The sequence below is a fragment of the Vespa velutina genome, chromosome 4 (genome assembly GCF_912470025.1).
Source record: "Vespa velutina chromosome 4, iVesVel2.1, whole genome shotgun sequence".
NCBI lineage: Eukaryota > Metazoa > Arthropoda > Insecta > Hymenoptera > Vespidae > Vespa > Vespa velutina.
The window spans coordinates 7,427,006-7,437,602 of NC_062191.1; positions in this window are offsets into that span (position 1 = coordinate 7,427,006).

Consider the following 10,597-nt stretch of genomic DNA (forward strand, 5'->3'; position numbering starts at 1 on the left):
TCTGACTCGGAGAATTTTACAAGGTTTCTTTTTCGACGTAGGTAAAAATATGTAATATATTGTACAATCGAATATAATGAAATACTTAATTATGTTATCATGATATTACAATATTGATATCGTTAAAATAAAATAACGAAGAAATAATATTTTTAAATACGTTTACGATGAATGAGGATCCTCAAATGTCATGATTTTCTTTTCTGAAATAAATAATTCTTCTTTTCTAAATAAGAAACTAAATTTAGTATGTAATCCTTTTATTATCATATTTTTAAATTATTCTGAATTATTCGTTTAATGATATATTGTATATACTCTCAAATTGTTACAACGATTTATCAAAATTAAAACCCAGACACAATTAATATACTCATTGTCTGCGAATATGACAACACAAATCGAAGCCAAGAAAGTGTCCAGCTGAGCTGAATGGACTTTTCTGAACGGTGATTAAAGAAAAAGCGAATTTGTTTCGCGCCGTAGTCTGACGTTTCTCAGTAGTCTCTCGAAGACGCGCGCTCATTTCTCCCTCGGATTTCGATATCGAAAGCCGACCTCGATCTCTCGCGCTCTCTCATGCCGAGCAAGAGATCGAAAAAGGTAAAGAAAGAGGATGGGGACGAAGAGAAGATTCGGGCACGCCTTCCGCGATACACCGAGAAAAAGAGGATCCGAGAAGGTGGGTAAGAGGGTGAAGGAGAAAGAAGGAGGCTCAGTCATGCCAGTGCACGGTGAAATCAATTGATAATTACCTGAGACGGGAAGAATCCAGTAATTAATCTCGCGGTAGTTCGCTTGCGGGACGCGTGATCTGCGCAAAACTCGCTTTTGCTGGATCCTTCTCTCTCTCTCTCTCTCTCTCTCTCTCTCTCTATCTTTCTCTTTCTCTCTTTTTCTCTTTTTCTTTCTCTTCCTTTTTTCTTTTCTTTTTTGTCATGGTAATTATTTATTTGATCGCCGCGTGGTGCCCTGTAGACGGAGATCGATCGGAAGCACACAAAAAAGCGCAGGATTCGTGCCATGGTACCGTACAATGTTACAGCACTACGTTACACTCTCAGATAGGCTTCTTTTCCTTTTGCTCACCGATCGATAACAACTTTTCATTATACCCGTGTCGTATTTTCGAAGCTAATAAATCATACGTGATATTTTCGCCATTCGCCTTATTTTCTTCCATTCCTGATAATTATATCCGATTGATCGGCTCATTGATCGTAAGAGAAGAGTTCGTATTTTAATATTGATAATTCATTCTTATAATGGATTGAAATTATTTTCTTTATTTCGCTTTTTTAATATCGGATTTTACGCTTTCCATACTGATAAAAGCATTTTTATCATGGTTATTTATATTTTAATAGAATAAAAATTAAAATGTATTAACAAGTTTCAAACAAATCTTTATTTAATTTATAAGCGATTCTAATATATATATATATGCTAAAGCTTGAAAATAATTGATAACTTTTTGTTTATTAAATCTAAATTAATTTTGTTGTATAATAAAAGAGAAGCAACACTTTTCAATTTTGATTGAGATAAATATAGGAAAATGGTCATTTTGATCCTGTTTCATTTTCAATGGTTAGTCTTCTTCACCTGTATTTCAGCCTTTAACGAGCCATTTTCGAGACGGGCCGCGGCTATATCCCGGGGTGAGCGCGGCTAATTATTCACCGGCGTACCATTTCCTGCTGGAAAGTGGATTACGAGATCTTCCCTGGTGTGACGAGGAACGAAATGGAGAGAAGAACGAAAGAGAGATAGAACGATTCTGTTCGTTAATACCCATTACATGCTCCCGTAACCGTGTTTGCATACTCGCGAGTTGACTATACCAGCTATCGTTAGATTAACGAGGCGCATTAATTATTTTCACTCGCAGTATCATCTTTGGACACCCCATTGAGACTTCTTCTCCACAGGACTCTTCTCATTCAAAAGGATCTCTTCGAGTTCTACTATTTCTTCACGATCTTTGAAACTCGAAACTCGCCGACTTCGTTCCTTCGAATGGATTTTTTCTGGACGACGGCGTCAAATATACATACATCGACGATTAATTGATTTTTCATAGTATTTTGCCTTTATTAATGGATAGATTACTCTTTTACAGATATACATAGATAATTTAAAAAAAAAAAAATAGAATATGTTAATCTTCTATATCAAAAAAAAAATTAAAGTTTTGAAACTCATTTCTAACAATTACATTATCGAGTTCATACATGAGTTTTTCTTCTGAGTCGATAACTAAGAACCAGGTATATGTACGTAAATTAAAATAATTTTCTTTTTTAAAAAAGATAATTTTTTTTTTTAAGCATAATTGTTAGATATTTATGGTAAGAAATGAAATTTAATTCAGTCGTATATAAAATATTTCAACACTTATACTTAAAATGTATAATTAAAATATATGACGTATATTTTCGAAATTTAAACTAAAAACGTTAATCTCGTAATTAAACTAAAAATTGTTAATTTCCGAAGAATAATTAAAAATAAAAATTAAATATTAACGCTTAATATTCAAAAAAAAAAAAATCTCAGAATAAATTATACGTTTTTTTATCGTCGAATGTCACTGTCTTTGATCGCAAGAGATGACATTTATTCGCATCCTGCACATTCGTAAAAAACGAAGCAGGTAAAGGATGTCATTGTAGGATAAAGTAGAAGAAAAGAAAAAAGATAACATAACGGAACATAAAGAGGGATAGAAACGGGGATGCTACGAGATAATATAGAATTTCAGAAAGGGATGCAACATCACGCGTAGTAAAAAAAAAAGGAAAACTCTTTTTTTTTCTTTTTAAGGTTTTTTTTTTCTTTCTAAGGTTTTTAAGGTTTTTTTTTTTCTTTCTAAGGTCTCTCCTCGATCGAGATCGTTCGGGACCAGGTAAGAGGATAGAGAAACGCGAGTTTTGACAGGACGGTGATGCAATGATTTACCGGTGAAACGAAGCGAGGGAGAACGGAAAAAGTCGTGGATGAATAAAGAGAAGAGAAAAAGCGAAAAGAAAGAGTAGCGAGCCAGATGAAAACTTAATACGTTTCCGTTAGAGGCAGCTGAATGGTGGGAGCAGATCGATCTTTGTTTTCCTTGATATCCTCCATCCTCTGTATCCTGGAGGCCTCGATAAAAATCTACGAGACGTTTCTACGTGATCAACTTCGTGGGAGTTGTTCAACGTATTATAGTTTTGTATAACATCATTAATATTTTTAGATTAAAGATATTTTAGTTGATATTGTTATAAAAATCACATAAAATTTAGTAAACTGATAAAATATTTCATCTACCTTTTAAATAGAATTTTTCATTTTTTTGGAAATTGAAATAATTTCGATATGGTTAAACAAACAAAACAAACTTAAAGAGAAGTGTATATATATATACATGTATAGAATTACATTTTACATTATATTGTATAGAAACATATTTTTATATAATAATGATAAATACATAATTACGTAAAAAATTGATTACATTTGTGTCGACTTCGATTTTTAATGTTTAAAACCGAACTTTTCACACATACTTTTTAAAAATATCTATAACTAAGAACATCCATAATCCTAAGCGGATTTATGCTGACTCATTATTACCAAAAATCATGCTAGAACTTATAAGAAATTATAAGTTCCTATTCAGAAACCATCAGCTAAGGAAAGCTTAGGGTATGAGAAAATCTCGGCCGACCTTCTATTTTCATATTTTCTCACGAGAGGAAAGGCCCTTTTACCGGGCTCTTGAACTGTTCTATGGGTTTTGTAGCCAGCAATTTCGGTATTCACGACGTCGCGTCGTTCACTTTAAGATTCCAACTCGCGCAAAAGGGGAAACTGCGTATCTCGTCGGACATTGACACGTCGCTGACATTAATCGCCTAATTTTGCGTTTTCTCTCTCTCTCTCTCTCTCTCTCTCTCTCTCCTACTTATTGAAAACATATCCAAAATGAATTTTATTTATTTATGTCTCGTAGTCTGACTGGTAACTTTCTACTCGAAAGAAAATGATTATAATTTATACTCAAATTCGACAATTAAAATCTTACAAATAAGTTTTAAAGTTCTAACTTTTTGTTATATTTAATTGAAATATTCATATCTTTGTGCCTAACTATAAATTAAAATGATATTAAGATAAATAATGATTGCAAAAATATATGAAGATATATTATAAAGTATTAATAAAGAAAAATACGACCTGATGCATAAATCATTCAAAATGAATTATGCACAGACAATCCAAAGGATTAATATGACGATTAAGGAAATTAAAAATTTTAGGATATTGTAAAAAAAAAAAACATTTGGAACATTTGAAAACATTTTGAAAAGTTAATTGCAAAGTTATATAAAATATTTTCTTAAATTTCGAATTAAAAAGAAAGTTTGAAAAAAGAACAGAAAACAAATTTGTAGGAATGAATGCGAGAAGAAAGATAGAAGATAGAGGGAGACGATAGAGGACGGAGACGACGCGTGAAAAGCAAACGATCGCGTAGAAGAAGATAAGAGGGAGAGGAAACTGACTTGCGTCTCGACATAAGACGCGTGGCAAGGTGTCGCGACGGAGGTCGCTGAAAGGGGGACGAGAAGAAAAAAGATAAGAGTAAAAGAGAGAGAGAGAGAGAGAGAGAGAGAGAGCGCAAGAGAAAAAGAGAGAGATGTTCTGCGGTGTTTTGCTTATTCCCAATGCATCCAACGGGAGAAGACGAAGCGCCACGGGCCTTAGCAGGCTGCAACCGACGCGTGTGGGATTTACTAATTTCTGGAAGGACTCGAACGGCACGAGACCTCTGTTCTGCATCCTGCCAAGTATATCCGATCAAATATCGTATGCGGTAGCCGTTCCGTGCACGTATATACGATGTATATACCTTCTAGACATCGCGATATCGTCCGATGCGGGACAAGGCGCCTGTTTTCTTTGTATCTTTCTACCCTTTTCCTTATTATTCGTTTCAACGAACTCAACGATCACCTTCCTAACATGTAACTTACGATAAATGATGTTTTGACAGTGTTAGAATACTTGCGATTTACATGAAAACAAAGAACTATTGATATATTTTACAATTGAATTTGTCTTTTGAAGTCTTGAAAGTGAATATTATTTTTTTTTTTTTCTTTTTAATGAAGTTAAAGTTTCAATTTGATGTTCGAAATAATATCTTGTTATCGTATTGTTTTGAACCTTCGATTTATTTGATGGATTTTTGTAAAACAAATGATAAAGAAAAGGAAGAATCACTTAGAAACAATTCGACGTTGATTTTTCAAGCGGCTTCTTTCGTTGAGAAGTTCCTTTTCCGTGAGATGTTTACATTACGTTTACGAGAGATAGACCGAAGAGATAGAGAAGGCATTTCCTGAGTGCGAGAAGGGGACAGATAAAGATGGGCGAGAAAGAAAGAGAAAAAGAAAGATGAAGAGAGAAGCGCCAACAACGGGTCGATTCAACGAACTACTTGGTTCTCTCTTTCTCTCCCTTTTTCTCGTTTTCTTCCTTTCTCTCTCGTTTACTGTTTTTTTTTTCTTTTTTTTTTTTTTTTTTACCTTTTCTTGAACAAATATCGGACAGTATCTAAGCCTGTATAGGCGGCAAGTTGCAAGTCGAGGGTTGCGATAGCACGTGCCATCTATCTCCATTGCTCCGTTTCTTGTGCACCAGTATTACGTTCTTGCGCCGATCCGTTCGACTGCGTTTTTACATCGTTCTTTGTTTCCCTTTCAATTTTACGATCGTTGCTTGTTCACCCTGTAATATATGTAAATTACTTCAACACCATATGTTGTTTGATTACATTTATTATATAATTAGAATAACAAAATAGGTATAGTGTCTATTAAATTTCAATAAAAAAATATATAGCTGTCATTGTAATAAGATAATTATTATTTTATAATTTTAGCATAAAATGTTTCACGTTCCATTATTTAATAAATGTTATTTTGCGATAATTACATGATTTCAAAAATAATTTGCATGAATTCCTTTTGCCTTTCGTAAAGCGATTTAAATAATTTTGAGACTGAATTACGAGATCGAGCTATCATTTCGAGCTTCGAACAGTCAATTTCTCGGTTAAAGATAGAGTCAAGAAAAGAATCGTTTACAGAAGAGGCAATTTGAACGCATTCAACACGTAGAAATACGCGTGTTGTAAATGTATCCTAAGTACCGTAACTACGGCCGTCTTAAAGCGAAACTTTGAATTCATTTGCGCGCATTGGCCGAACGGAAAACAAGCTGATTATTTCGTGGCAAAAGCGCAAAAAGAAGTTCGTTCTCCGATGGCTGTTCTTTTAAAGGATCGCGTTATGCATCTTAACGATCGGGTTCTCGATGCGAAGCGATATTTATGGCCTCTACCACGTTGCCGACGCTCGTGCATTATGGTCGGGTGTACGTGCATACAAACCATAACCCATCCGGTACTCCTTCGCCATGGGCGCCGACGTTTTGATACGTACCGACCGAATGAAACCGATCTCTAATTCGACGAAAGCGATAACGATATCATCCATGATTCGCTTCTATGAAATTGACAGTCGATTTATTTCAATGAATATATATATATATATAAATTTTTTTTTTTAGAAGAAATATCAAGTAAAAGCGTTTTAACGTTATCGTCTCTTACCTTGAATTTTCTCCTATAACGATATATTTATTACGTTATATATTAGTTTGCAAATATTATTAAGTCATAATCTTATATATATTAACGAATTAATAGATATTAATCAGATGTTAAAAAGCCTAACTTTTAAAAGATATTTTCTCTTATTGTTTAAAAAAAAAAAATTTGTAACTATTTCAATATAGCAACAAAAGTTAAAAATTATTTAGCAATAAATTAGTTATTTTAAAAAGAATTATAAAGAAATTTTGAGAAAATCTCGACTCGTCCTTGACACACGTTCATTTTGTCGTGGAAGCGAAACAACCTCGGAGACTCGGAGAAACGTCAGATTGGGAAACACACAAAAAGATCGGTAAAAAAAAAAAGAAAGAAAAGAGAGAAATGGAGAAGTCTCGACGATGTTACGGACCGACGACGACCGTCGGTGTGCAAGCTTTTTATGTGATTCCTCCTTCTACTTCTCTGTCGTTTTCATTCCTTTTTTTCTTTTTTTTAACCAAGGATTCTCTCGACACGTTCGAACGACTTCAAAAGCGATCGCTTGATTCGAAAGCACTATGCGACGGGATAAATTCCGGACCCCCACGGACGATGATTTTACGGTCGAAAGATCGTATCTACGAGCTTGATTCGATCTTTGCCGAGCCGAGAAAACGACAATGCGATCGGTAGAAAAACTCTGTTGACGGGTTTCAATACTATGATTTCTTCTATGATCCTTGCCGCAGAATTCGTATGGATCGCCTTCTTCCAACGTTATCGATGTTTTCAAATGGATACGATTATAGTTCCACGTATTCGCACTATTTACGAATCATTTGACCTTGTCGATGCGGAAGAAGTAAAATTTGTCTTTCTTTTATATACGTGTCACTTCTCTTTAACGGTCCTCTCATAAATTTCAACCTAACTTTTTCAACGATACGAGCCAATTTTTGGCAGGTCAAAAATTATTTTCTTTGACTGAGAATTTCAACAATATTTATATATTTTTATCAGTATCTTATAATTAAAATAAAATACGAATTATTTATATATCGATATATCGTATATTTATATATTAATATTCGTAGATGGATTTTGTGATGTGTGTGTTTTATTATTTAATTACAAGAAAACAAAAGTAATCATAAGTTATTAATTAACGTATCTGTCGTATTCACGTTAATCCGTGATAAAAAAAAAAGAATTAATTTTGATAAATTTATGATAGCACATAGATATAATTAATTAGTATTATTATTATTACTATCATCATTTTTATGTTTTTTATTGTTGTTATTAGTATTGATATTGCTATTATTAAGCGAGTTATCCAAGTTGGCACGCGCTCTCTCGACGAAGCCGCCTTCGTAATTCGTGCAAGTGTTAAGTAGCGCTCGAGCGGCACGGTCACCTGCCTTCACGCTGGAGTGACTTGTAAATCACTCCACCGAAACTGGGGTACGTGCCGCTACAGGACACAAAGAACAAGAAGGAAAAAATTAGGGGAAAAAGAGAGAGCCTTAATCGAGGCAAAACAATGTGGCTCAAGTGAAGAGTTTCAATGAAGAAAAGTCAATTCTTTCTTCCGGTCTTTTCGTATCCAATGCACAGTCGACAAATTTATGACGAAAAAAGAACGAAAGAAATAATAAACAAAAATTCTATTGTTATTGCATTTTTTATTCCAAGATAAAAAAATGTACATTTATGCTCATTTTCATTTCATACGTACATTTATTTTATTTTCGAATTTCATTTTAACATTTCTCTTGTCGTGTATACACAAAACAAACTATTAATATTAATTATCAAAGATAAATGAAAGGAGAAGCGTTAACATTTATATCTTAATAAAAATTATTATTCCAATATTACTTTTTATATAATAATTCATGTTAACGCACATATAGGGTGTGTGTAAAAAATATAGTTGATATGTCATAAATAATTTAAAATACAATAAATCGGAAATAATGTTAAGAATAATGTAAAAGCAAAAAAATCCTTCTTCAACTTTTAATGAAAAAAAAATGAATTTTTCAGTAGGACCAAATCTCATAAACGTGTTCTGATGATTTTGATAATGATAAATACAAAAAAATTATGACAATTCTGTAATTAATGATCGCAATGACCAGTAATTTCTTTTCCTCCCATTTGGGAATTATTCCTTCGGGATTCTTTTGTCGGTAGACGAAGCTGAAGCACGCGTGCTGCACGTGCCTCTGCGAGAACGTGACTCGACCAGCATTGCGCCTTATATGCGCGTTAACCGTCTTATTTAGTTCGCTTCGAGTCGGCGAGCTCCCTGCAAAACAAAAGCGTCATCCAAGCTCCCTCGGGTATTGAAGCTCAAAATCGCGTCTCGTCGTGATTCTGACCTAAAAGTTTCTTTAAGCCAACTCGCATTTAAGACTTCAAAAACAAATACGTATCTTAAAGTTCTTTATTCGAATTGTATTTAGGCTGGTCTAAATCTAAATGTAATTTAATTTTTTTAATTTGTGAAATAAAAACAATCAATAAAGTCATATGATGAAATCGAATAGCTATATTAAATAATATAAATATTATCCGACTTAATTATTCAAATAGGATTGAGATATTATGTTAATTTAATGCAAAGACAAGAAAAATCGAGCTTCTCCATCTTGCTGGATGTAATGTACAGACATAAAACATATATACAATTATATACAATACAAACGATCAATTTCTACAATGTATATTCCTTATTTCAAAATACTTATGTCTTGTAATAAAGATTAATGAAAGAGTAAAAATAATCAAGGGCGCTAGAATTAAAAATTTTCACCCATAGAATACTTCTCTTGTTTCTTTTAGGAAACGCAAAAGACGAAGTTCCGGTTCACTTTCGAAAGGTCGAACTTGAATGATCTCATGTATGCTCATACTCCCTCTTCTCGTTACTCATCTTTGGCCTCTCAGAGAGCTTATAGCCCAGGATATCGGGTTTTAGCCTTTTTTCGTACGGTTACACATCCGATGCTCACCGTATGTCAGGATGGACCACCAGATGGTTCACGATCGTCTGCTTCGCCAGCTCTACCATCTGATGCCAAAACTTTCGCATTGTTTCTCTTGCATTCGAATTAATCTCGAAATAGACTTGTTACTAAGTACTCACTATTTTAATAAAATTATTACAAAAATTTAAAAGAATATTCATTATGATTAATTTTCCAATATTAATTGATCTCGAAAATACAGAAATATAAATAATATATTCAATTAGATTAAATGATAATTACTAATGATCTATGATGATTTTAATACGGATAAGAAAACATAAATAAAAATTTTCAATATGCATAAATACCTGTTATTTTGTTATTAGAGATTTGTTCAGAATTATTCGGCTTTTATCATAATTCTAGGAGATTTCAAGGTCACTCGAAATTAAAGACGATATTTCCGATTCGCCGTCGGAGATTCTCAATAGTGAACCTAAAAACGAAATTAGAGAGAAGAGTCTGTGGATTTTGTGGACTCGCGTATATTTTACCTATATAGTTTCAAGCTTGTCTGAAACGAAAGGTGGACGTTCGAGAATTCTACGGAATTCATTCGATCGAGAAGAATTGTGAACACATAAACGCGTACCAATTCTCTTCTTGATGTCTTGCCAATTTCTTTTTCTATCGAAAAAGAAGTCGTTGTTATTGTGTCTCGGTTGTTCTTTCTACTCGCAACCACGAGCGACTATCATTAAGGGGTTTAACCCCTGTGAAAGATGAAGAAGACGGAAGATGGGCGAGCCGCACCTATTAAAAGGCAGCCAATTTCTATCGTAAGGATAGATAATAATAGCGGAATGGTCTATGGGTTACACCATAAAATCCTTCGTAAACCGCAAGTGGTTTTGTCTTCGTCTTTTTTTATTCTTTTTTTCTTCTTCTTTTTCTTTCTTTCTTGTTCATTCTT